This window comes from Lissotriton helveticus, chromosome 1_1 (assembly GCF_964261635.1).
Source record: "Lissotriton helveticus chromosome 1_1, aLisHel1.1, whole genome shotgun sequence".
NCBI classification, from domain to species: domain Eukaryota; kingdom Metazoa; phylum Chordata; class Amphibia; order Caudata; family Salamandridae; genus Lissotriton; species Lissotriton helveticus.
In genome coordinates this window covers 1,834,535,109-1,834,560,880 of record NC_136057.1, presented here as the reverse complement: position 1 = coordinate 1,834,560,880, position 25,772 = coordinate 1,834,535,109, and the positions used below count along the sequence as shown (strand labels likewise).

General features: G+C 43.2%; 1 protein-coding gene across 2 annotated transcripts in view; it reads left to right on the top strand.

The window, feature by feature from the left end:
* Window positions 1-25,134, top strand: part of LOC144774994 (verrucotoxin subunit beta-like) — a 247,659-nt gene extending 222,525 nt beyond the window's left edge. For both annotated transcript variants that reach the window (XM_078659207.1, XM_078659205.1), the window contains one exon: window positions 25,004-25,134. The gene's annotated coding sequence lies outside the window, so the exon portion shown is untranslated. The remainder of the gene's footprint in view (window positions 1-25,003) is intronic.
* The last annotated feature ends 638 nt before the right edge of the window (window positions 25,135-25,772 follow it).

The following is a 25,772-nucleotide window of genomic DNA, read 5'->3' as shown; positions in this document are numbered from 1 at the left end:
TGAACCATCTACGAACCATTCCTCATCATGTACAGGCAAAGGAGTTTCTTTAATGTCTGGGCGAGGTTTAGTACTGAACTCAGTCAGATCAATGAAGTCATGCTCATTATCTCCCTTATCTTCCATTATCATTGAGTCAGGGAGTAGAGTAGCAGGGTTTAAAATGTTACATCGGGTGATGACTATATTCGCAGCACCCATGAGAATCCTCTCATATTTAGTCAGTCGACTAGGGGTGAGATACTGAGTTTTTGTGCGAGTCAATAGGATCACAACTGCATGTGGAACATACACAGTTACGGGATGTCCCATGATAATGGACTCACTTTGCTCTAGACTGGTGCAAGTCGCAGCTACTGCTTTCAGACATCCAGGTAATCCAGCAGCCACTGGATCCAAAGTGGCAGAGAAATATGCCACAGGCCTTCTGGTCAATCCATGCTCTTGAGTCAGGACTGACAGTGCACAATTGTCACGAGTGTCACAGAATAGGCCAAACTCCTTGGAGTAGTCAGGCATCCCCAAAGCAGGGGCTGTACACAGACAATTACGCAACTTTGTGAAAGCTGTCAAGCTCTCGTCATTCCATTCCACTGGGTCCTTTGCTCCTTTCTTTGTCATTTGAATCAAAGGCTTTGCAAGGACTGCGAATCCCACAATCCATTGCCTGCAGTAACCTACAACTCCCAGGAACATTCTTATTTCTTTTTGAGTACGGGGTAACTGCATATTTTGAATTATTCTGACTCTCTCTGAGGTGACTTTTCTGATGCCTTTCTCTATCTGGTGCCCCAGATATTTTACTGATTTTGAACAGAACTGCAATTTCTCAGGGGCCACTTTATGTCCCTTTTCACTCAGGTGATTCAGTAGGGCAATGGTGTCATCCACACAGTCCTTATGACTTTTGGACGCCACCAATAGGTCGTCAATGTACTGTACCAAAACAGACTTTCCGGGTAAGACTAAAGATTCAAGGCATTTTTTCAAGATCTGATTAAAGATAGAGGGGCTTTCTGTGTACCCCTGGGGGACCCTATTCCAGACATACACGTGACTGTTGAAAGCAAATGAGAAAAGAAATTTGCTGTCTGGATGCAATGGAATCGAAAAGAATGCATGACATAGGTCTATCACTGTGAACCACTCCGCATCCCAGGGAATCTGATACAGAATCACTGCTGGGTTCGGAACAATAGGGCAACAAGGAACCACTATTTTGTTTACCTTTCTTAGGTCCTGCACTACTCTGTACTTACCATTAGGCTTTTTGATGCCCATAATGGGTGAGTTACACAGGCTACTCATCACTTCCTGTATTATGTTTGCTTCTAGCAATTTCTGTATTTCAATGGCAACTCCTGTTCTTACTTCTGCACTCATTCTGTAAGGTTTGGTATTGGGGTACACAGCATTTTCTTTCATTGCTATTTGTATGGGGTCTACGTTTTTCATTAATCCTACATCTTTTCCTGTAAAGTCCCATACTTCTGGTTTCACTGTCTTTTGGAGTTCTTCAGGTAAGTCCTGTATAGTCATTTGTTTGATTTCTGAGTCGGGTCTAATTAACATTAACTTGTAGATGCCATCTTCATCTGGGGTTTGAATTTCGACGCCTTTTGGTGTGCAAAAGATGGTGCAGTTCATTTTACACAGCAAATCACGTCCCAGTAAGTTCACTGGACTAGTATCACAGACGACAAATCTGTGCATTTCTTTAAAATTTCCAATTGAGATCTCCATGGGCTCGGTAACAGGTGTACTAATCAGTTGATTAGATACACCCACTACTTGGATTGCTTCTCCCGAGAGGGGTAGGTTTGGAACGTCCACTGTTCTCACAGTAGAACGGGTAGCACCAGTGTCCAACAGAAAGGTGACATCAATTCCATCAACCTTTCCTTCAATGTATGGTCCCGACTGGTCTACCGGCAAGGAGGCGCCAAGTACGGACTCCTCGTCCTCCCCTCTCAGGCCCCGTCAGTACTGGTCATCACAGAAAAAGGTGTCGTTCAACAAATACTGCGAAGTTGCTGTATTTCTATTCTCATTGCCTCCCCAGATCTCCACATCGTCACCCTGCGGTGATTTCCCTTTGGCGCTCGGGGCACTTGAATCGTTTTTACCTGCTGCTGGGTCTTTCTTTGTTTTTCATTCTGCGTCTGTGGAATTAAATCAGGTGTTTGGGCATTATCAGACTGTAAATATGGACACTCGTCTCTCCAATGTCCAATTTCCCCGCACTGATGGCAAGGAAATTTCTTTTTGGCTTACTCTCTGCTCATTTTAGCTCGGGGTTTTCCTCCACCCCCGCCCCCAGGGCCTTGGTTCGGGGTAGTTTTGTTCATCTTGCTCAACTGCTTTTCCTGCTGTTCTGCCAGTTTTACTTGAGCCCACATCACCTTCTCCTTAAGAGCCTTTTTCTTCTCTGCCATCTCATCCTCACAGTACTTTGCGTACCGTAAGACCTCATCTATCTTCTTGGTATGCCAACAGATTTTATTATCTTTTATCCACTGACAAATTTCGGGTCTTAAACCGTTTACAAACCTGTAAATGAAGTGGGTCATGTCCTTCATCTCGATGTTAGCTATACCACTGTATGTCTTAAATACCTGCAACAGCCTTTCATAAAAGGAATGCACAGTCTCGTCCCTTTCCTGCGTTGTTCTATCTATCTTGGTCCAATCAGTTTCCTTTGCGGGCACTTTTAGCTTCAGATGCTGAATTACCTGATCATATTTTCTCATCACTTCCTTAGAGGGTTCTCCTGTTTTAGAATCTCTCGCGTATTCCTCACTGGGCCAAGCTATGGCGATTTTACACTCGGTCCACAGATCTACAGGGACCACTATGTCAAAGAACCCATCCAGATCCTTCCACAGGCATTTCTGTACCTTTACAAACCTTTCTACCTGTCTGTACCAATCCACGGGCTTCTCGCGTAATTTTGGGAAGTCATTAGTAAAGGACACAATATCCTGTCTGGACCAGGGAACGTGTACATATTTTCCCCCTGGCACTTCGCGCATAGGGCATAACTGTTCTGGTTTGTCAGCTTCCTTTAGAACGAATTCGGGAGTTGCCTGCTTAGACCTGGCCTCATCCTTTTTCCTAGCCCATCTGGCTTTCCATCTTTCGACATCTCCCCATTTCTGCAATACCATCAATAATTGTTTGACCTGTGCCTTTTTACCTGACATGTTCAGGTTTTCTAAATCTTAGTCTGAGAAATCTGCTCTGTACGGTTTCTGCAAGGGTTTCGATTTAGAAATATCTATTCCCATGCTAGCAGCAGTGTCTGTCAATTTCTCATAAGTACTCGGGCATTTCGGGTAAGACTTTTGCAAATGAACAACAGCTCTTCTTCAGAGTAAGTATTTAATCGGTCTAATCCTACGTTTCCTGCCATTAGTTCTTCTATTTCTACTCTCAATTTGTAGAGATTTAAAGGTTTCGTCTGCGGAATTTGTTTTTCTAATTCTTGACTCCATCTTTCGATTTCCTCGGGAGTCATTGGTGTGACACTCTTGGTACCCGAAGTCGATTCCATTTGAATCTCCCTCGTATTGAAAGGATTATGTCTTTTCTGCATCCTTTTCCCTGTATTCCTAATGGGCAGATCCAATAGTGAAACTTCAGACTCGCACTCGCTCGTCTGTTCATCTACGATTAAGGGTTCTGGTCTGGGCTGTGCTATGACGGGAGTAATGACTGGAGTTTTCGGACTCCCTTGACGGTCCCCATACAACGGAACCACCGGTCCGATAGTTACTGGGATTGTCAAGGCTTCAGGACTGGTATTCAACTGGGAGATTTTCTGAATGATCTCAGCTCTCTGTTTTGCTAGAACCTCCCGCTCCTTTTCTTCCAATATTCTCTCTAAGGTTTTGTCATGTAACACCTGCGGGGTCAGAGTGGGAGCATAACTTGGGGCAGTGGGATGTGTCTCACTGGGTCCTTCGCCATAATTAGGTCTTGGGAACAAACTTCCTGTACCTAGGGATCTTGGTTCCTTTTCATATAGAGGCTGTAAGAATGGAATTCCTGAACCTGATGGTCTAGCCTCACCTTCGTAGGAAGGTCTTGGGAAAAAGTCGCTTTCACTGGAGTATCTTACATCCCCACTAGCTGGTATTCTTGGATAAAGATCTCTTGTATCTACAGGACCTAAACTCTCGGTATAGGGAGGTATGAGGCAACCCCCTCCTACACTGGCAGGTCTGGCCTCATCCTGGAGATGAGGTCTTCGAGAATTATCCCCTTCACTGCAAGGTCTATTTCTTTTATTGTAAGGAGGCGGACTTCTCATAAACATATCGTCTAACAATTCATCATCCGACTCTCCAATAGGCACCCAATGTTGGCACTTCTCTGTCTTCTTTCCCCCCCCAGGAGGATCATTCACTGGCATCATTGGAAACAGTCCTTCTACAATCATATTTTGTCTCCACTGTTTCATCTTTTTGGCTCGGGTTTCCTGCTTCAACTTGGATAAAATTTAGTTAACCCTTTATCCATCCGTGGCTTATCCCTTTCGAAAGCCTCGATTTCCCATTCCTCTAGTGCTTCGTACTGCGTTAATCTAGGTCTGGGATGTAAATCATTCATTCGGGTTCTCAAATTGAATAGAATTCTGCTGTTAAATGTTCCGTCTAACGGAAAAGCCAATACTCCGTCATCTTTCGTGTATTCTGCCCAATTTTCCAACCATACACATGTGTTGTACCCTTTATCGAACATCATGAAAGATGCGGGAGTATTCGGTGGTGGAATGACAACACCTTCTCTAGTTTTAATCGGCTTGTCTTTTTTGAAGTAATTCTTTACTTTATTTACAAGGGACAATTTTCTCTTGTTTCCGTACATAATGTCGTATCTATTAGTCTTCCACTGATCTTTTCCAAACCCTAAGTATCTTGGATCGGGTCTAGTCTCCGGAGTATACGTGTGCCACATATGATTCCTACGAGTGACTTTGTTTACAAAATCACTTCCAATCAAAATGCGTCTTTTATTTTTGTGCGGCCAATAAAATGCACAAGTTCAAATATTTTTCGACCAATGGGTGCGCGGCCCTTTCGCGAGACAGTTCTCACGCTTCGGCGCTCACCCCTCCTTTACAATTCCAGCCCCGCTACCCGCCCGCTGCGTCTACCAATCCCAGCGCGGCACGGAGTGACGTCAGAGCAGCCTCGCGACTGACTCCCTCCTTCACAAGGTAACGGAAACTTTCTTACTTTCTAAAGTGCTTAGTGCTTGGTTATTTTACAACGAATACACATTCGCCACTGTGCTCAAGTGTCTAGACAGGAAAGAAAATTTTCACTGCAAGTAAACTACTTCCATTTACTTTTCATACACTACGGGTAGATCTTCTCTGCCTACCATTCACTCTAGCATTCGAGAACCTGTTACTCCCCTAGACTCATCCACTTTTCCGGGATATATCCGAGTCTATAGTTTCACCAGCGAACCCCTTTGCCTTCACCCGAGCTCCGATGAACCTGCTACTCTTCCGGTGTGACCCTCACTAGGTTATGCCACAATAGGATTTTCACCAATGAACCTCGTTGCTAACATTTATTCAAACATACATTCAGAAAAAACCCTAGTTAGTGCTTCCAGTTCTGCCTAACCTGCACCAACCTTCCTTAGAGCAAATGACCTCAGAGCAAGTGGATTCTATTCACCACTCGCTATTCAATTCCCCGGGGATTCCCAACAAACATTTAACAGTAACTAACGAATGGGTTAATACATATATCAATACAATAATAAGAAAAACAGTTTAAAACATTTCATAATTTTTCAAAGCAAGGCATTCCACGTGAGTGATCAGTTCACCTAAAACACTTTACCTTTAGCAGCAATTTGCCATTTGAACTAGCAGCGTCCAACTTAGCTAAACTAACTATTCCTACCTAACCTTTAACTATTCCCTAACCATCCTCGATGCTACCAGAAAATGACTGCTAGAGATAGCGGGTCACCCGACCAATAATTTCGCCACTTCCGGCTTAGGGCCCATATATTTCAAATCACCATATACATTGATCGGATGACGTCACAATCTACTACCAATAATTGTGAGTTCCTTTCGATTATTTCCAGTTGTACCCGACTTACCATCCACTATTACGGGTACCTATGACCACAATGGATCAGGGAGCTAGCTGTAAAAAGAAAGGTAGAGGAAAACACTACTCAACTTATGGCTTTACTTTTCATGAAATGACCACGGACAACTGAGAGTTTTTAAAAGCTTTATCTCAGATTTAAATTCTTTAGAACATACACTCCACTACGAGGAGACAGTCGAAAATCAAATTTGAAAAAAAAATACATAGCTGTATAGAAGAACTATAAGGGCAATCATTTGCGTTTAAATGCTAATGCAACAGGGAAACAAACTAAGAGAGCTATTGGGCTAAATTTCAAAGTTACTTTAGTAATATTTATGGGTGAAAATCAGAGACCATAACAGGAAGTTGCAAACTGCAATGGCGAAAATGATTTCTAAAAGGTAGGGTAACATAGGAACACGCTATGCAAATAAATGCAAATAGTTTTATGAGATGCAATGGGTTGCGGAAAGCATGGAAAACTTATCATATGCAAAGGTATGTCTTTATTGAAGCAAAGACAGAAAAATAGAAAAGTGCAGTTTTAAGAGCTTCAGAGCGATATTTACCTAGACTGGTGTGGAAACCAACCCTGGCCACGGGTCAGTTTAAGGACAGGAAACACCCCCCGGAAGGACAGACATCAACGGGACAGCAGGTGCAGAATGGACACCCCAGGACAGGACAGGAAACCCAGATTAGGATCAGGACAGGACCACCAGGACACGACCAGCACCCGCAGTTTGGAAGCAACGCCTGCGCTCCACCCTCTCTGCAGCTATCAGTCAGGACCCCGATTGGGTCAGCGAACTCCCAGCAAAGTGCTCCGCCAGCACTTTTAAGGTTTTGTAAAACCTTAGTCTATGGTCAAATTCGGACAGAGTGCTCCGCAGCGCTCTGTATCTTCAAGTCACCTATTGAGTGCGTTGGGTCAGTGACAGGTCAGCTATTCAGACAAGTCGGACAATTTCCCTAGGTGAACCCAGGGTAGATATACTGTTTTGGGACAGGGTACCACCCCCCAAATGTTGCAAAGTGTCAGAATCCCCAATTTCGATTGGTCCTAAGGTAGGATTTGGTTAACACACCAATCAGAACAGACTATTCTAAGGCCTAATTTACATTCTAAGGTGCCGCCTAGCAAGATTGGGGTTCCCACGAGAAGTCGCAGGGAATACAATGGAAAGAAATACAATGTATTCAAATATGGTACAAGTTAGACTTTCTTGCTGGGTGAAGGTGCATCTTCCCATGCAGGCTCTGGCAGCAACCTTCTTTGGCTTGGTTTCAATGCCACCGCGCCACGACTGATTCTGCGCAGTAGTGCCCTCCAAGATGGACGCCCCATCACCCCTCAGTGCCGAGGATACATGAAAAGTAAGCGAAAACAAATTAGTACATGGAAATAAATGAATGTATTACATGTCATGATTTCGTACTTTAGTTTCATCATTATAAAAATATACTATGCATTAATGGTGAGTGCAACGAACAAGTTCACAGGAGCAGCAGCACAAAGCTTCACCACGTTATCAGAAGCACAGCCATCTTATTGCTATTACGCATGCGCACCCTTTCCCTCTCAAACTCTGACTGCGTCATATCATGTGACTATGCCCCACGCATGCGCAGAAACAGAAATGCAAGCAGCGGCCATTTTTAGGGACAACGGTTACTTATATTAGTAAAACACATAGGCAAGCTTCGCTACCTTTCATGCATATCCAAAATAACGAAATTAGTAAAACGTACATTTGTTATGATGTTACAACAGGTTCGAGGTTCATGAGTCGAGCAAGTCGCGATGCGAAATCTTGCTCTATCAATATTACATATCACCGAACAGTTTCAGCAGTTCAGGGACAACCCCCCCCCCCCATCCCAGTAGGACTCATGGTCAAAGGGAAGCAGCGCATTGTATGTGGTTTAACAATGAATTAGTTAGGATATGATGGCCATACAGTTAGGATGACCAAACTCTGGTACATGGATGACCCTTTTGTTGATCTGTATTACTAGGTCAAGCTCCAGGTGCAGTGTCAGGAATGTGAACTCCATTAACAAAGTGGAATGAACATTTGGACTACAGATCAATGCATATGAAAATAGGTACATTTTAATGTGTGGTAACCTGCCTGAGTTAAGTTTAATTATCTGGTAGAGTTAAGCCATACCTGACCCAGCATCTAGTGCATTCGAGATTACAGTACTTTATAGCAGTGTATTATCCTCTCCCCAATATATCTATTATGAAATTCTATTGTTTGACGGAGCAAAGTATTACGTTTATTTTCGGGCTTGAAAAATAAACTGAAGCAAGATAAATATTGGAATAAATGATCATGTAGGAGAACCGGTAGACTCATGGGCTGTATTGTAAATGTGCTTTCGGGAAGGAAGAGACATTTGTACCCATGTTGTGCTTTCTGAAACATTTCAAACAGAGGAGGGCTGCAGATCATACTGTGTTGCCTTATGTAATAATGGTTAAGGAGGTGCACGTTGTGGCCCTGTGTGTGATCTCAATGGGATGTTTCTCACTGGCATAGGAATGTGATTGCTCCTAAAAGTAAGAAAGATCCAGTTCTGGACTCTAAAGTCAAACATTTTAAAAACTGAATAATGCTGCAACTGCCTATCATCTTCCAAAATAATGTATAAATTGTATGAAAGAAACTACATTTGTGATCAATCACATTCGCAAACAATATTGCTAACTCCTCCTCAGATTTTTTTTTTTTATCATTATGAGGTTAAAAATAAAATGACTCCTGATCACTAGCTTCAAAATACACTTGGAAGAGAAACATTCAAAAGTGGCCATCAATTAAACAAATAAAAGTGAACTCCTGTATTCAAATAAGAACCTCAACAAAACCCTCTTCATATGCAGACAACCCCATCCCAATAAATCTGTAAAACAAACATTCAGTCCATTGCCCAGAAATCTGCAGGAAAATCCATATCTCTTTTGATAAAAATGTATCCCCCTACTCCGTCAAGTCTGGAAAGATTACACTTCTGCTGAAACAATATGTGGACATTTAAGACTTTTAAAACCTAAGGCCGTTCAATAAACTAGCCTTCCTTCGAAAAATCCAAGAAAAAAGCTAATTCTATACAATTTTTCTCACACATTTAAAACAATAACCAGTTAAGTTCCTTCCAATCAGCATTCTGTTCTGCATGCAGCACGGAAACAGCAATCCTTTAAATCCTCGATGATCCACTTATAACATATGGTTGAGACATCTTCCTTCTGGTACGGTTAGGCTTGTCAGCAGCCTTCGACAAAATAGACCATGGAATCCTACTTTCTCCAGTATTGAATCTTTCATAGTTTCACATGCTTGAATCTTGCCTGTTGTCATGATGGGAGTCTCACGGCAGTTAGAAAAGCAGCACTCTAAAAGTACATTAGAAAACCATCAAAAAGAAAGGAAAACTTTCACATTTGTCAGCAGCTTTATGTAGGTCCAAACTCTGACCAATTAGAGACAAGCCCTAGACCTCAACTCCCTAGCAGAGCCACCATACCTCAGATTTATAACCGCAAGTCATGTGTAAGGGGATCTGCCTGAGCTCTGCTCAGTTTGTCAGTGGGTGAACTTTTGACCCGGCTACAATTCATATCAAGGTACTGGTTTCATACTTTCATGCCTTTTAAAATGTCAGAGGGATCTAAGAAGAGGCTTTTTAGACCCTGCAGATTTTGTGGAAAGGCAAGACTTTTCTCTAACGACCCCCACAAAGACTGTCTCTATTGCCTTTATCCCAAACATACAGCCAAGGACTGTGAATGCTGCAGGACTTTTTCGGCCAAAACTCTGAAGGACCGGGAGGCCAGATTGTTTCTATGGCTCCAAAAGAAAAATCTAGATCGGATTCTGGATCTGACATTAAAGAGAGTCCTGGGCCATCCTCAGCTGAGAGGAAACGTAAAAATGAGAGCTCTACCTCATTAAAGGCTGATCCTAAGAAAATGAAGGCAGATAAATCCTCTGCTGAAAAAGCATCCCTAAAACAAAGAGACTCTGGTCTAAAAAAGTATTCCGCTTCTTCTCTGCCTGTCACACCTCGAAAACAGGCTTCGTCGACGAAAAAAGCTCAGTTGACGGACCCGTCGTCAAGAACGACAGTTAAAGCTCCATCGACGTCTGTAGCTGCGACCATGTCGACGCATACTATGATGACGATCACCTCGTGGATGGCATTGTCGATGGCATCAACAACCACTACTGCGTCAACGGTTCGGTTATGTCTATGGCTCCGATGACGGGAACACCGTCAACGACATCGTCAACGGCCCTGTCGACGGGCACTCCATTGACAACAGTGTTTAAATCCCCTGCTAGACTGCCAATATCGACGACGATAACTTTCAGACGTCTCTCTTCGTCGACAGCGTTGTGGCCGGAAAAAACCAGGACATTAAAAGTCTCCAATTGTTGCAAAAGTCTCCAGGTCTGTTCTCTTCAACTAAGATTTCACTGCTACCTCCCTCTCACCTTCTTGATACGGAGGAATCAGGAGATGAAACTTTATTCGGTCCAGCTTACAGCTCATTTCAGCTCAGGGTTAAATGCCAGGACACAGATGAGGATGAGGAGACACATATCCAGGACACATCAGAGTATATAGAAAGGGATTATTCCTTCGCAGGTGGCCACCGGAAGCAACAATACAACTCTTTCCAGGATCACTATCCACATGAAGTACTCAAAGAGCAACAGGAGGTATGCAGAGATGCCATGCTAGTGCCAACCTCCCTGGTCACCGACCTTAGGCACATGCTCCATGATTATTACAAAAGATGTACTGACTCTCACACTCCAGTTCCGCTGATGCCCGGAGGACCGGGCATTCAGGTTCATTCACCACCGCCAGTAGTTGCTCCACTGCCCGCTTCTCAAGAAGAGAGACCTGCACCTTGGTGCATTACGATTCAGGAAGACTACATCGAGAGTGAAGCAGATATTCAGCCTTAGGAGGGTAAGCTCATTCAGGATCCCAACTTGGTAGGCCGAGAATGGGATGATTACATTGCTCCATCTTCGCCGACGCCTTCCCCCGTCCAGACAGTTCACGTCCGGGGGATATTGGAGGCTTCCATGAGTTACTATAAAGGGGCGTCTAAAAGATTTGGCTTGCCCTTGCCTGTGGTACAAACCGAGTGCTTCTTCTACGATTTTAGAGATCAGGATAAAAAACCGGTATGAGCTATACCAATTGTGGATTATATATGGAAGGAAGGTTTGAAACTTATGAAAAATCTGGGCTATGTTCCGGCTGTATTGCTGAGGATGGAAAAGAAATACAAAGCACCTGATTCTGCTTCTTCGTGGTTGATTGGGCACCCTCGACTGGATTCAGTATTAATGCAAGCCGCACGGAGGCGCTCCAGGAATCAGCAATCTCCTTGTTCGGTGCCTCCGGACAGAGAGGGTATACGCCTAGACAGCATCGGCAGATGCTTTGCTACTGTGGCTAATACTTTGTTTATCCTGTCCACACAAACTGGAATGGAAAATACAGCTCTAACACGGTTCTCATCCTTCATCTCATTTAGATGTCAATTTGAGAAAAGTGATCGCATTCACTCTATTGCAGTGTAACACAGGTATCTATTCACTGACATACATTGCTATCCATGGATGACCACGTCTAAACCTTGTTTTTGACTGCATGGATTTCAACCATTCCTTTAATCTGCTGATACACCAAATCCTCCCGTTACTCCCTCACATAACGACAAACTGGCCATCAGGAGGAACTGATGACCCCTAATTATGTCCCGCCTGGACTACTGTATCCTTAGCTATACAGGCCTTTCCAAAATGCTCTTTGCTAGGCAACAAAGACCAGAAAGCCATATTGTGCATTAACCTACACAAGCAAGCTCACTTCAAGTCAAGATTGCTCTGAAAACACTTCATTGACTACCAGTCGAAGTCAGGATTAAATTCAAAGCTCAGTGCACCATCCACAAAGACTTCTGGAGACAAAAGGCCAAAGGTACTGTAGAATTTAGATCCCTGATACACCCCAACTAGAAAAACTCTGCTCATTGGCTTCTAACAATCCTGCAGTAGAAATAAGTGAAACGCCAAGATTAGAAAATGCCCTCCACCCTTCCTTAAGATCTAAACTAAATCAAGTTTCAGGAAACTCATGAAACTGAACTTTCAGACCTGCTTTTAGATAGCCATTTTGAGGTACCAAGAACAATCACTATAGAACATCAGCTATGGACATGTACCCCATGTTTTTGTTCACATTCTGACTCTATTATCATTTCAGATTAGACAGTGTTATATCAGCTTCTACATTCAGAAGTAACTGAAACATTACTCTTGGTGTGTTACAAAACGCCCAAACATATACATCAAATGTGCTTCATGTCCACTCAGGTCCTGCGAACAATCAAGTCGCTTTGCTATGTTTCTAGTTGCTACATGACTGACTCTCGACGCCATTCAAAGGGCTGCTGCTTGGAAGAGTAAAGCTGCATCTGCTTGCACAGTCCTGGCAGGTACACATTCCAAAACAACGTTAGCGGTTCTGGATTGCATCGGTTGTGATGTCCTGCACCCCCTTGCAGAGTTCATGTTGGCTTTGAGCATAAGGTCTTGGAAAACCCCAAGCATTTTGGAATCTATAGACAGAATAAAATATCTAATGTGTGCACCTAGCCAAAACTCAGGATCTGCAATCTCTAAGGTATTCACTATGTTTTTCATTTCTGCACAGCCCGAGCAGTGGTCTTAAGTAAGTGCTCAGCGACCGCTGACTTCCTGCAGTTAAATACTTTTTGGATGACTTAGGAATACCAAGGAATCCTTCGCATTATTTTTTGGTAATATCCTATAGCGGTTGTGGGCACAGGCAGTGTCCGGGGCTGAAAAACCTTTTCCTTCGAATACATGCAATACCAAAACAAGCATTGGCAGGTAACGTTTTAATGTGCACAAACCTCTAATTTTCATTAGAGGCCCTGCATCCTTTATCAGAATGCACGTTTTCCTTCGTATTAGGTGTCCTGAAGGAAGGGGGCATGGCCTTAGGCGGTTGAAAATGGTTGCTTGAGCTCAAGCTCCGTCTCCTTGGTGCGGCATTTACACGGATAAAATGCGTTAAACTTAGAATCCATGTCCAAAACCACAAGAAAAGAGCACCGTAATGTGAGGTGGTAACAGTTCAGGTTCCGGATTGCTGTCAAACAACTTCATTCCAATGAAATATTGTGATGAAGAAGATGTGCCTGAGGCCTACAACCAAGGGCATCTCCTCCATGTGGGTGGAGGAGCATCGCATCACTGCTTTCTCGCACTGCGAGAGCACTGTGGGAAAGCAGAAGGGGTTGGTTGGGTTGGTTGGGTTGGTTGAAGGGTCGTGATTGGCTTAGGGGAGGGGAGGCAGGCTGTCTGCTTCCTGTGTGGAGCAGAGAAGCATTGACGGCGCTGGGCCGGTGAAAGTAAGTTAACTTTTTAAAAAATTTTGTTTAAAATTAAACCCCACCTGAGTGACCCCCCACCCGCGAGTCTTGCCAGCCGCGACTGCCTACATTACAACATGGCTGCTACCGCCCCTGAAATGCGGCCGAAACTAAAGATCTGACATAATCCCCCTGGCTGCAAAGAATCCATTGCCAATGGTGCTTCTACAAACCTTAAGAGTGACTCATTTTTCATTAAGAGCTGCATACCATAGCGATGTACATGCTTCCTCAACCTGCTTAAGCGGACATATCCATCTAAAGAGACCGCTGCTCTGCAGATAAGGCTGCTGCTCTAACTCCTATGACATAACCGGGCGGGCCTACCGCGAGACAGGAGTATTTTTTTTATATTTTTTAATTTATTTTATTTATGCGATTTTATATAGCGCGAACTTTACCTGAAGGTGTCAGAGCGCTTTACATAGGACCCAGTTTCAAACATAAGGACTGACGGTACAAAAAGAATTTGCAAATTTTTGACTTACATAAGAACCAGTGGAAAGCATACGGACTTAGGATTACATGCGTTATAAAAAGATACAAACAGAAAAAAATTGCAAATGTACAAGAGATAAAGTCACACAAGGGGGAGATACAAATCGATAAACTCTAGGCATATACTAGTGAAATCTCTATCTACTTAGGGAGGGGATACACATGGATATACTCTAAGAGTCACATAGGGATGGTAGAGAGCAGAGCGGACTCCTGCATAAACTAGTGGTTAGAGTTATCTCTATATACATAGGGAAGGGGTAAGACTGGATATACTCTAAGAGTCACATAGGAATGGTAGAGAGTACAAAGGTCTACTGCATATACTAGTGATTAGAGTTATCTCTATATACATAGGGAAGGGGTAAGACTGGATATACTCTAAGAGTCACATAGGAATGGAAGAGAGCACAACGTTCTACTGCATATACTAGTGATTAGAGTTATCTCTATATACATAGGGAGGGGATACACATGGATATACTCTAAGAGTCACATAGAAATGGAAGAGAGCGCACCGGTCTACTGCATATACTAGTGATTAGAGTTATCTCTATATACATAGGGAGGGGATACACCTGGATATACTCTAAGAGTCACCTAGCAATGGAAGAGAGTACAACGGTCTACTGCATATACTAGTGATTAGAGTTATCTCTATATACATAGGGAGGGGATATGACTGGATATACAGTCACAGCACCAAGGGAGGGACAGAGAAGGGCAGGAAAGTGAGACAAACCAGAGAGGGAAGCAGATAGTAACAAGTAAGACAGCGAGGACTGTGTCAGAGGCATCAGGAGAGACAATAGAGAGGTCACTAGGACAGAGGGGGGAGGTCAGAGAGCGCTAAAAAGGTGGAGGAGAAAGGTAGAAGAAGTGAGTCATAAAAAGAAAATGGCGGGGAACACAGAGGTCCAGGTCTGAAAGTCCAGGAAGAGTGCTGCCATAGCCAGCAAGTCCAGGGGGGAGAAAGGCAGTCCGCAGCAACGGTTGGGTGTTTACCATCGTGTGTTTATTATGTCCTTGCTGCAGAGAGAGAAATTCCCTTTAGGTTTGTCCCTGGAAGCGCGTGGTCCGCTGCTCACCTCTGTCCCGATGGTACTGTACACCCCCAGATATTCAGGATCGGCTCCGTCGGCCGTTTTCAACACTGGACTCCATTTTGGAGTCAGGCGATTGTTGCCATAAAGAAGAAAGTAAAGAAGGTCCGACTTTAAAAATCTTTGCCTTTGGCTGTGCTGACGTACCGCAACCCATGAGAACTTATAAATGTGTTCCTGAAACTCCTACATCTCGTGGTAATACTTGATCCACTTTCAAACTACAGCGAAGGTGTCTAGTTCTACGCGCACCTCTGGCACACACTAAACGACCAAAGGATACTGCAGCAAATGACTCAATGAGGTCGTATTCCTGCAGCCAACCTTACTGGACCAGCCCATGCACGTGATGCTTTCATTTACCGATCTGTGCCGCTGCAGCATGACCTGACGGTCTGCTTGACGCTGTCATAATTACTGCATACATTCTCCAACGCAGCACGGCATCTGGCAGCCATCGGATCAAATTAGACCTGATCAGACGCACCAGAAATGATTGGACCACGAGGTGCCCATAAGAGTTCACCAAACAATAGCCGCTTGAAATCGACTCTGTGACCACACCTATTCCCCACTTCTCATCCAGCAGTAATTGGCTCTGACCTGATGTGTTAAAACAACTTTCAAACAATCAGTGCATCTCCCATTGCTTACCTGCTTTCCTGTGTCCGAAGGTGAATGATTTGACCATTTGTCTTGTGTCCTTTTTGGTGAGGGGAGCGGTGATGATATACGGTCCAGACGCACTACAGTCAAGTAAAGGCTATCCAGATCCTACTCAGTATCTGTTTAAGGCTGGTATACAATACCAATATGGGTCTCTCAGCATAACACTCTGAAACTATGAGCCCATAAGTGGATACTACTCTGCAATCTCTCCTTTCACGCTCGCGGTGACCGCCAAGGTGCTTGGACTCTACCGCACCTATCCCACCGTACTGACCATACCTACCTGAGTCATCCCTTCTGTCACTCTATAATGACTAAAAGTATCAGAGCACATTAAATAATCAAAATGGCGAGAAAGACGTAAAGACAGCTACAAAGAGAATAAAATCAGAACCTCCAACACCTGAATCTCCCATCAAAGGCAAAACTGAGCATAAAGACACTATTGACAACATCCTCAAAAAAATCAGATCTTACAACTTGCCCAAATTACAAAAGTGAGCATGGACATCATGCAACAAGACGTGATAGGCATGAGATCTGATATCAAACAAATAGCCAACAAAATTTCGGCAGCTGAACAACACATCAGCAAACTCGAAGACAAATCTCTCTCCGTTAGCAAAGACCTCAACTTATTGCATAAATCCTGAACATTGTTGCAACATGAAATCTCCAAGTTTGAAGACAGAAACAGATAAGGCAACATGAGACTCTTTGGTTTTCCTGAAAACTGCGAAAATCAACATGACTCATGCATTACCTTTCTGGAAGATTGGATACCCTGCAACATCAACATTCTCTTTGAGAATAGTTTCAAACTTGAGAGTAGACCGTATCCCTACGCACCAACTGGCTCACTGAGACAAATAATCTGTATACCTCTCTGCTATCAGCATGTAGAACTAATTTTGGAATTCATATGTAAATGCAAACACATCACCTGAGATGGTCACTGGATCACCATCTCGCAAGGCTACTCCAAGTCAACTGTCCAAACAAAGAAAGGCTTCCTCTCTCTTAGATCTAGACTGCAGAGCATGAAGTTTTCCTCCTCTTTTCAGGACCTGCCAGGTTCTCTATTACCTACAAAGGATAATCACATCTGTATCATGACCATCAGGAGCTGTCATCCTTCCTTGACAACATTCAAGAAGCCGAGATGGACATTTCCTCTTCTTCTACTGGGGCGTTGTAAAGTATATCCATCTTTTATGCTGAGTTACCACTTTATACCCTACATAGACAGCAGCTTAACATATTTGGTATATTTGATGTTCTATGTTGTTTTATTACTTTTTATAACATGTACATTTGCTGTGTCCAGTTACATACTTCAGTGTCAAATCCACATCTTATGATGGTTTACTTCCCTTTTGCTACCATCTGTTTTGACCCACTTCTCTTATCCACATGGTCCCAGACTGCCACTAATTCAAATAACAGCCACACATTACAGCACCACTCATCTTTTTCACTACCAAACCGAACGTCATATTGTACAATATCATGTGCAACCACACCCTATGACTCCTCCCATGGGTCTTTATTTCTCAAACTTGTTAGCAATATCTCTTCTTTTTTGGCTGTGACCGTGCTTTGATTCAAGCCTGGATCCTTCTTCGTTTTATTCCTGCCACGGATATACGACCCACTGGATGGTCTCTACTTGATCATTCCATTGTTCTGCAAGGGATTTCTATATCCACTTTTACGATAATTATGGTTGACTCTCTCTGGTGATAATTGTCCTGTTTGATCACTTGTTTTGCTATTTGTCTGATCAACCTCCAATGCATGACTATGAAAGTTACTTACATGTTTGCAGAATTCTTGTTACACCCTCACTCTGAATATGTTTTGTATTAATGCATTTGTGGAGGGGTTTATTTACTCAATGTCCAGCCCATGATGTGGCGCCCGGGAAATGGCTGGTCTTTCCTCTGGGTCCCATACGATTCCTCTTGCAGGTTGGGAAGTAGGGTGGGGGGTTGGGTGGTGGGGTGAATTGGGTAGGGGAGGTAGGGTGTTGGAGCTGGTGGGCACTGCTTTTTTCTTTATTTTTTTCTCCTGTCTTTCCATTCTTTCCCCCTACCCAGTCCTAACCACTGTCCACTCCATGATAAGGATAGCCCTGTTTCGCACGACTAGAACCCACAAACTCCAGACCAGTAGAACTGTAGGATCTTGAGACTGCTTGCCCTTAAAATATACGTTCCAATCAGTCAGAGCTGTGGAACGCCTTTGTCTCCTCATCTTCCACCATTGATTTATTATCGCATATAGGTCCACTAGTGAATCCTTGAAAAATCTTTCACTTAACACCAAAGGGCTGAACCACCCAGTCAAGTGGAGGAAAGTTATTGAGTACACATATAAACTTAGATGTGACATACTACTTTTACAAACATCCAAGCTCTCGTCCTCAGACCTCACGTCCTTTAACGGCCCATGGTTTTCAGAGGTCATAGGCTACCTGTGCACTAAAAGGAAAATATAGTTCTCACCATCATTACCAAACAAGCAAAGATCACTATACTACACACACTGGCAGACCAAAACGGGAGGTGAACACTTAATATGCTCTCAAAATCTGGTAAAAATGTTTACCTGCTGATCATATATGGGCTTAACAGTGGTGACATGAATTTCTGGAATGATATTGATGAACTAATTGCAGGTCTCCCCAATGACTCCTGACTAATAATAGGAGGCAATTTAACCTCCCACTTGACCCAATTAAAGACCGCAGTTCGAGAGCCAAATTTAGATCATCCTGATCCCACAAAGTACTCAAGAAAATCTGTTCTAATTTCTCCCTTGTAGGTAGATGGCACATTCAACACCCAAACCCTAGAGACTATACTTTTTTATTCCCTCCCCTCCAATAATTATCTAGAATTGATCACATCTTAGTATCCCAAAATCTGGCAAGAGCGATCTCCGACTCTTTCACTGAACCTAGATTGATATCAGACCATCCTGTTATTTCGGCTTCACTTGACTAGGTCACAACCACCCCAACCGAAAGATCCTGGAGACTTTACTCTGACATACTTCAAAACAGCGCCCATGTAGAGACAACCCGACAGGCTAATAAAAACATTTCCAATCGAAAAATCTTCCAAGGACTACTCCCCCCTAACACAATGGGACGCTTTCAAAGCAACTATTAGAGGAGTAATAACATGCTTTAGTTCCTACTTTAACAAAACTGCTAACAAGCAGATGGAATATGTGGAACACAAGAACAAACACTTGGAAAATAGACTTCACTTCGAGACAGGAACACTCCTCTCCTCCTAGATACCCTAACCCTAAAAAAATGAATACAATAATCTGAGCACCAGAGCAGGACAATGGGTAACCAAATTTAACTCAATAAAAATATGTGCTGGTAATACTATTGGGAAAGTCTCAGCCAGTTACCTAATATACAAACGAACTGGCTCACAAATTACTCCTATTTGAGATAAAGAGGGTCAGCTAGATTTGGATCCCCCAAAAATATCTATTGTTCTTCTAGACTTCTATAAGTCATTGTAGCATATCATACCTCAGCAAACCTAATATACCAATTCTAGATACCCAAAGCCAAGGCCTACTAAATCAGGCCATTACGGATCGGGAACTCTAAACAGCCATCAAATCCCTCAAAGTGGGGAAAGCCCCAGGGCCTGAGGGCCTCTTTGCTCAATTTTCTAAATTCTTCACGGATTAACTACACTAACCCTTATTGAGTCTCTTTCAGAACTAAGCGGACACTGGTTACATTGGAGGGTCTACTTTGGAAGCAAACATCATCCTGATACTGAAGGCGTGCAAAGATCATACTTACCCCAAAAATTACAGACCAATATCGCTGATCAATCTAGACTGCACACTGTATGCGAAAATTCTAGCTAAGCATATTGAAGCAATATTACCACTTCTGATTGGCCTATATCAGGGTGACTTTCTCAAAGGCAGGCTCACCAATGATAACATTAAACTTTTAGGTTATATCTTATAGATCTCCAAAAACAAAAACTCACCAGTAGCTGCTACAGCACTCAATGTTGAAAAAGCATTCGATAAAGTTGGTTGGCCTGTTTTGAAAACCGTGATGCCATGCTTCAATCAGGGTGACTCATTTATAAAGATGATAATGACCCTATACTTTAATTCCAGTGCTAGAATCAGATCTAATCGTGTCTTATCTGACCCCTTCCCACTGGGACAAGGCAAGGATGCCCCTTTCCCCTTCCCTTATTAGGTCTCGCACCTGCGGTGCATCGCAAAGCGATGTCGCTGCGAGGCCTATTGTGAGCGGTTCTGCTTACAAGGAGCTAAGGGAGACAAGAGATGTGCACGCGCCGCCTGCGTAATCGGATCAGGTCGCGCGCGCGTTCACCATCTCCTGTCTCCCCTAGCTCGTACAACACACAGAGACACACACACGCACGCGCACGCACACACACACACAGACACTCGCACACACACCCCCTCTCCCCCCACACCAGTCATCGGGCTCTTTTTACACACGCACGCATACATACATACACACACACACATGCACACACACACACACAGACACACAGACACACTTGCACACACGCGCGCACACATCCCCCCCTCACACCCCACTCACGGCTTCTTTTCGCGTGTCCCTCTCTCCCTCGGCAGCCAGCGGGTCATTCTCGGCAGCAGGCGGGGCTCTCCATGAGCACGGGAGCCCTGCTAGCTAACATGCAAATCTTCCGGCTGGCTTCACGGGCACAGGAGCGCGGGGTAGGCTCCCATCTGCTTCCTGTATTTTTGCGGCCCGCCCCCATCCCAACACAGGTTGCCTGGCTTTCTGTTCAAGCCGGGCTGCAGCGGTCAGTTTCTTTCAATACCTAACTTGTTTTTACTGCCTATCGCTCTATTTTAAGAGCGAAATTACGGATGTTGATAATTTTCTTCAGTTTAGGTAACTTTTCCTCTTATACGTTCCAGCGTTGCTTTTACTCGTTACTTTTAAATTGCACATCTTGGTATGTATTTTACCATTTTCAAATTAATATATTACCGCTGCTGTGGCTGACACACATGCCGTCAAAGCAAGGTCTGCCTCAAAAACTGTGTACGAGTAGGTAATTTATTTTTAAAAACACTCACAGTAAAATCAACCAATGGGCATCTTGCAGCAGGGGCAGGTGGGGGAGGGCCCGTGCTTCTCGCTGGGGAAGCCTGGCCATACTGCAGAGGGAGAGAGAGCCCTTGCCCCCGCATCTACCAGAGGGCAGTCTGCGCATTCATTGTGGAGCACTTCTGCATCTCACTGCGCCAGTATCCGGCATTCAGATTGTGCGCTGAGCAACGACCTGCTACTATACCGGCATAGTCATTGACAAACGTATGTTATCTTTTAGCGCTCAAGCTGTCATTATTAAGGCCTCGTAGCGCTGTGTAAGTGCCGCCCACACAGTTCCGAGGTTTAGAGTCCGAGTCATCCTGGGATATGTTTCATTCGTCGAGCTTTGCATGTATGATGTTAGTGTCCGGGAAGTGGCGGGAGGGAGGGTGTTGGGCTTTTCTGTTTTATCTCCATTAAGTAGATCAGTAAGTCATTAACTTTTGTGCAATGAAAGCTTTTCCCAGGTTTGTCTAGTACACACAGAACCGGTGCATCATGGGCTGCATCAATGCAAGATTCCATCAAACCTAGAGCAAGCCTTTCCATCCCCCATACAAATGTGGAGGGCCGTTGACTGTCAGTGTTTGTACAGGAAGCAAGGCTCTGATCTCCTGGGGGACACACTCTGCGTGCCACTGACTCCCTCCCCAGGACCATCGCACCCTTACATACATGTCTCCCAACGAAGCTTTGTAGTATAACATTTGCCCCTATCAACCCCATTCCCTTTCACGTATTTCAACATGAGTTGATTGACTGTTTTAACTAGTGTCCCAGCATTTTTTTAGGCAGATGCTGGACAAGAGGATTTGATGCAGCTCAGTACTTTAAATGGCAGGTGCTGTCTGGTACGGAGTACCTCCGCCTTTTTAATATTAATTTATTGGAGAGTTTTATATAGCGCCAGCTAGGCCTGACGGTATCAGAGTGCTTTACAACAGTAAATGTTCACGTCAAAGAAAACAAGTCCATACAGAGCATCCGACTCTGAGTGCTTTACAACAGCAAATGTTTACAACCTGGATAACAAGCATAGTGGGCATTTATGCTTTATGAACAAATACCCCTTTCTCTCTGGCACTAGCCACAAGCCACCAGTAGCGGCTTATCTCACAGCAGAGTGGCTGGGGAGGGCTCTGGGGTGATTGGGGGAGGGGGGAACGGACGTATAAACAACTGAAAAAAATGAAAATAACTTACTTGTTCCTTGCCATTTGCTCTCCTGCTCTTCTCCTTCCTGCTGTGTAGGTGCTGAGACCACAAACACACACCACTGGAACTTTTCCATGGTAGGGAACTAGAGACTGTGGGCCTCATGGGTGAGCTGGCCTCCAAACATGTTTTCACACAGAAGAGCTATCCGTGATTTTATTTTTTAATGATATATCCCTCATGGTTCTACTCAACATAGTAGCTGTAAATACACAAAAATGTAGCAAGATGTCCTCACACACCACCAGGTGGGAGGAAGGAGCAGACAGGATCAGGTTTCTGGAGAGAAACACACCTTGACAAACGTGTGATTACAGGGGTTCCTGAGCCCTTCCTTCTTGGGGCCTGGATGACCAGATAGTGGGGTACATATGGGACAGATAGAAAGGGTGACCTGTGTCAACCTCTTTCACCAAATGGGCACTTTCTCTAATGGTAACTGGATGCTTTCTTCTTTGGTGATTTACATGCACTTCCCTGCCTGTCCCAGAAGGCAGTCTCTCTTGGGGACACCCACATGTCGCTCCGCAGGTCTCCATCCCCATGTTGTGCTTTCTGAGGCCAGTTTGTTAGCAAGTCACGTAAGGGCCACACTTCCAGAGTCCAGCACACGCCGATCAGCAACACTGTATTCATGCTCGGGAAAGATAGCTAATCAGCAACAGGAGGACGTGCATCGAACCGAACCGTCCAGAACTAGGTAGGAGCCAGTGACCGGAAAGTAAGTTAGAGGAGCCGGTTTGATGGGGGAAGAACGTACTGTATGAATTTGATGGGATTACTTTGGTCTAAAGTTATGGGGAGGCTAATGCAGCTAGAATTAGAACGAGGATCATGCCTCTAATAAGTGCGGTGTGGGGAGACCTTATTAGAGGTGTCCCAGCGCTAGGTACAGGTATCCACCGGCCTCAACCCAGTTATCACACCGTACGATTTTACGCTATTAGAATTGGAAATACCAATGCCTTGTATTTATGTTTTAAAACCCAAAACATAAATAGAAGGCATGGTCATTTACAATGCCAATAGCTCGAAATCATGTCAATGCGAGACCTATTGCATTGCAAAAATCTTCTCTTAGCCGTTGAACCTCTCCTAGTCAATCAACGAAGATATCAATCCCATTGGGATCAACATAAATGGTCGATCCTTCAAAAAGGCGGCCTACACAGACAACATCTTGGTAGTAACAGAAAATGCAGACATTGTACATTACTTTTAAACTAACCTCTAAATGCAGACCACTACGCTTCATTTCAATTTAATGCTTTCCTTCGTAAACTGAACCTGCAGTTTCCGGTTTATATTTAGATAAGTATCTTTAAAGCTGGGTGTTTCATTGCACTCCTCTCATAAACTAATCCCTAAATACAGAACACCCCTTAGGTTGAGTTACCCCTGTTTTCAGCCTGCGTGTAAATACAGTGTGTGCAGCGAGAGCCATGTTATGTGATAAGCTTTCTTTCCAATCTTTAATACGGACCTCTTGGGAGTCTAAAATCTGACTTTTAGCGACAGAACGATTCTTATGTTCATCTTTTAGTGTCATAATATTAAATAACTCTATGATGCCCAAATTTCTAACACCACAGCCCTCACAGAGTAATCTATTCATTGTGGGCTCTCCCTGTTTTTCATCTTCGCAGATGATGCCCCAATTTTTAACATCTTAGCTTGTACAGAGCAACCAATGTATCGGAGAGAATTTATCACTGTAGGCTCTCTCTCCTTTTCAGATATAATCGTCTTCATGTATCGAGCTCAACACTGTGATGCAAGTATAACATCCATTCTGTTGCAATATGATATTTAAACTAGGTCACCTAATACAATACATATAGGCAAGTTGCATACAGAGCAGTTCTTAGAACAGCGCATTATAACATAAATCAGGATTAATGGGTACAAACTAATTTAAACAATAACCAAGGGGCTCAAAAAAACTCTCTGTATTCACTTACATGCCTGCACTAGAGACACATCTAGAAACATTTTCCTAAAAATATCCCTTTATTCCTCAGCTTTGAGCAAAGGACGTTTTAAATAAAGAATATAATGTCAGTAATATACTGCACTGACGTACTTGAAGTAATCGTCTAGATCCCAACAGCAACACCATATTAGGTATCTATTATCAATTTCTTATATATAACCTCCATAGACTCATTCAATGCATTTTAACGTAAAATATGCTTGTACCCCTCAGTTCTCTCAGCCACACCCAAAACGAAATACTATGCTACACCATCAGTAGACACAGTTCGAGTACAGTGGATATAAACCGGGTAAAAGATTATTTTACTTCTATGATTTTAACCGGCAAACACAACACAGATCGGATCACTATTGGTAAAATTTCCGCACTCTTGGCAAGGATTCAAGTTCTATCTTTAATGCCACCTGTAAAATGTATTCACTTTAATCAATTTTTTTCTCTAATTCTTATGTTAGTTTTTTCACCCTTCTTGTTTCTTCTTTTCATTCTTCTCACCTAACTGTATTTTTCTTACCAAATAACATGTATATATTATGAATAGTTGTATCTTCCTCTGTATTCTCTACATTACTCTAGAGATCAGCATTACAAATTTCTGCCATTATATAAAGATCCTTGCCAATTTGTGATCATAGCGCCAGCACTCTGGCTGCCACGTGCAAAATTTGATTCTCTTCTACATGCATATGTGCTGTTTCTATGGAAGTTATTAGAAAGAACCATTCAAATGTGGTATTTCTTTCACAGATATCATTGTTGAAGCTTTGTGGCACTCTTTTCCTGACGAAGGCACGCCCCTGTGCTGAGATGCGCGTAGAAGACCACTGTCAAACTCAAATTGTGCCATACTTTTTTGTCTACGGAGATCACAACCGAATATCAATGATTATGATCAGCTTTGCCATTAATATTAACGTTTTTAATAGAGCTTAGATTGTATGACATTGTATGAATGTAGACATGACTGAATCAGTATGATTCAGCTGTTTCATTTTATTTTTGTCAAATGATTATCAATAAAATCATTTTTTTACTTTTCTAAGAAAAATAGCTATGTTGGTACTTTCTTCTTTTTATCTGTTATTTTCATTCTATCGAAAGTAATATGATTGTTATATATATATATATATATGTTGCCTTAAGTATTTACATTGAAAGACATTGCCTTCCCTGCCATAATGACCAAAATAGTATATTCTGTTGTTTCAGTCTATACCCTAACAAAGATAAATCTGAACTTCGACCACTGAAAATCTTCTGTAGACAGGAGATGCTGGTCCAATCGGGCTTAAAATGGCAGCTCAAGTTTCTTAAATAATTAGGTCTTCAATTTAACAACAACCTCACTGAATCAATCAGACACAACGAATCACTATCTATGATCTAGAAAGTTGAAAAGTTCCTAGAAGGATGGCTGCCCAAATTTCAAACTTGATGAGGTAAACTTTAATCCATGAAAATGGTAAATACTCCAATAGTTAATTACATACTGAATATGTCCCCAATCCTCTGCTCA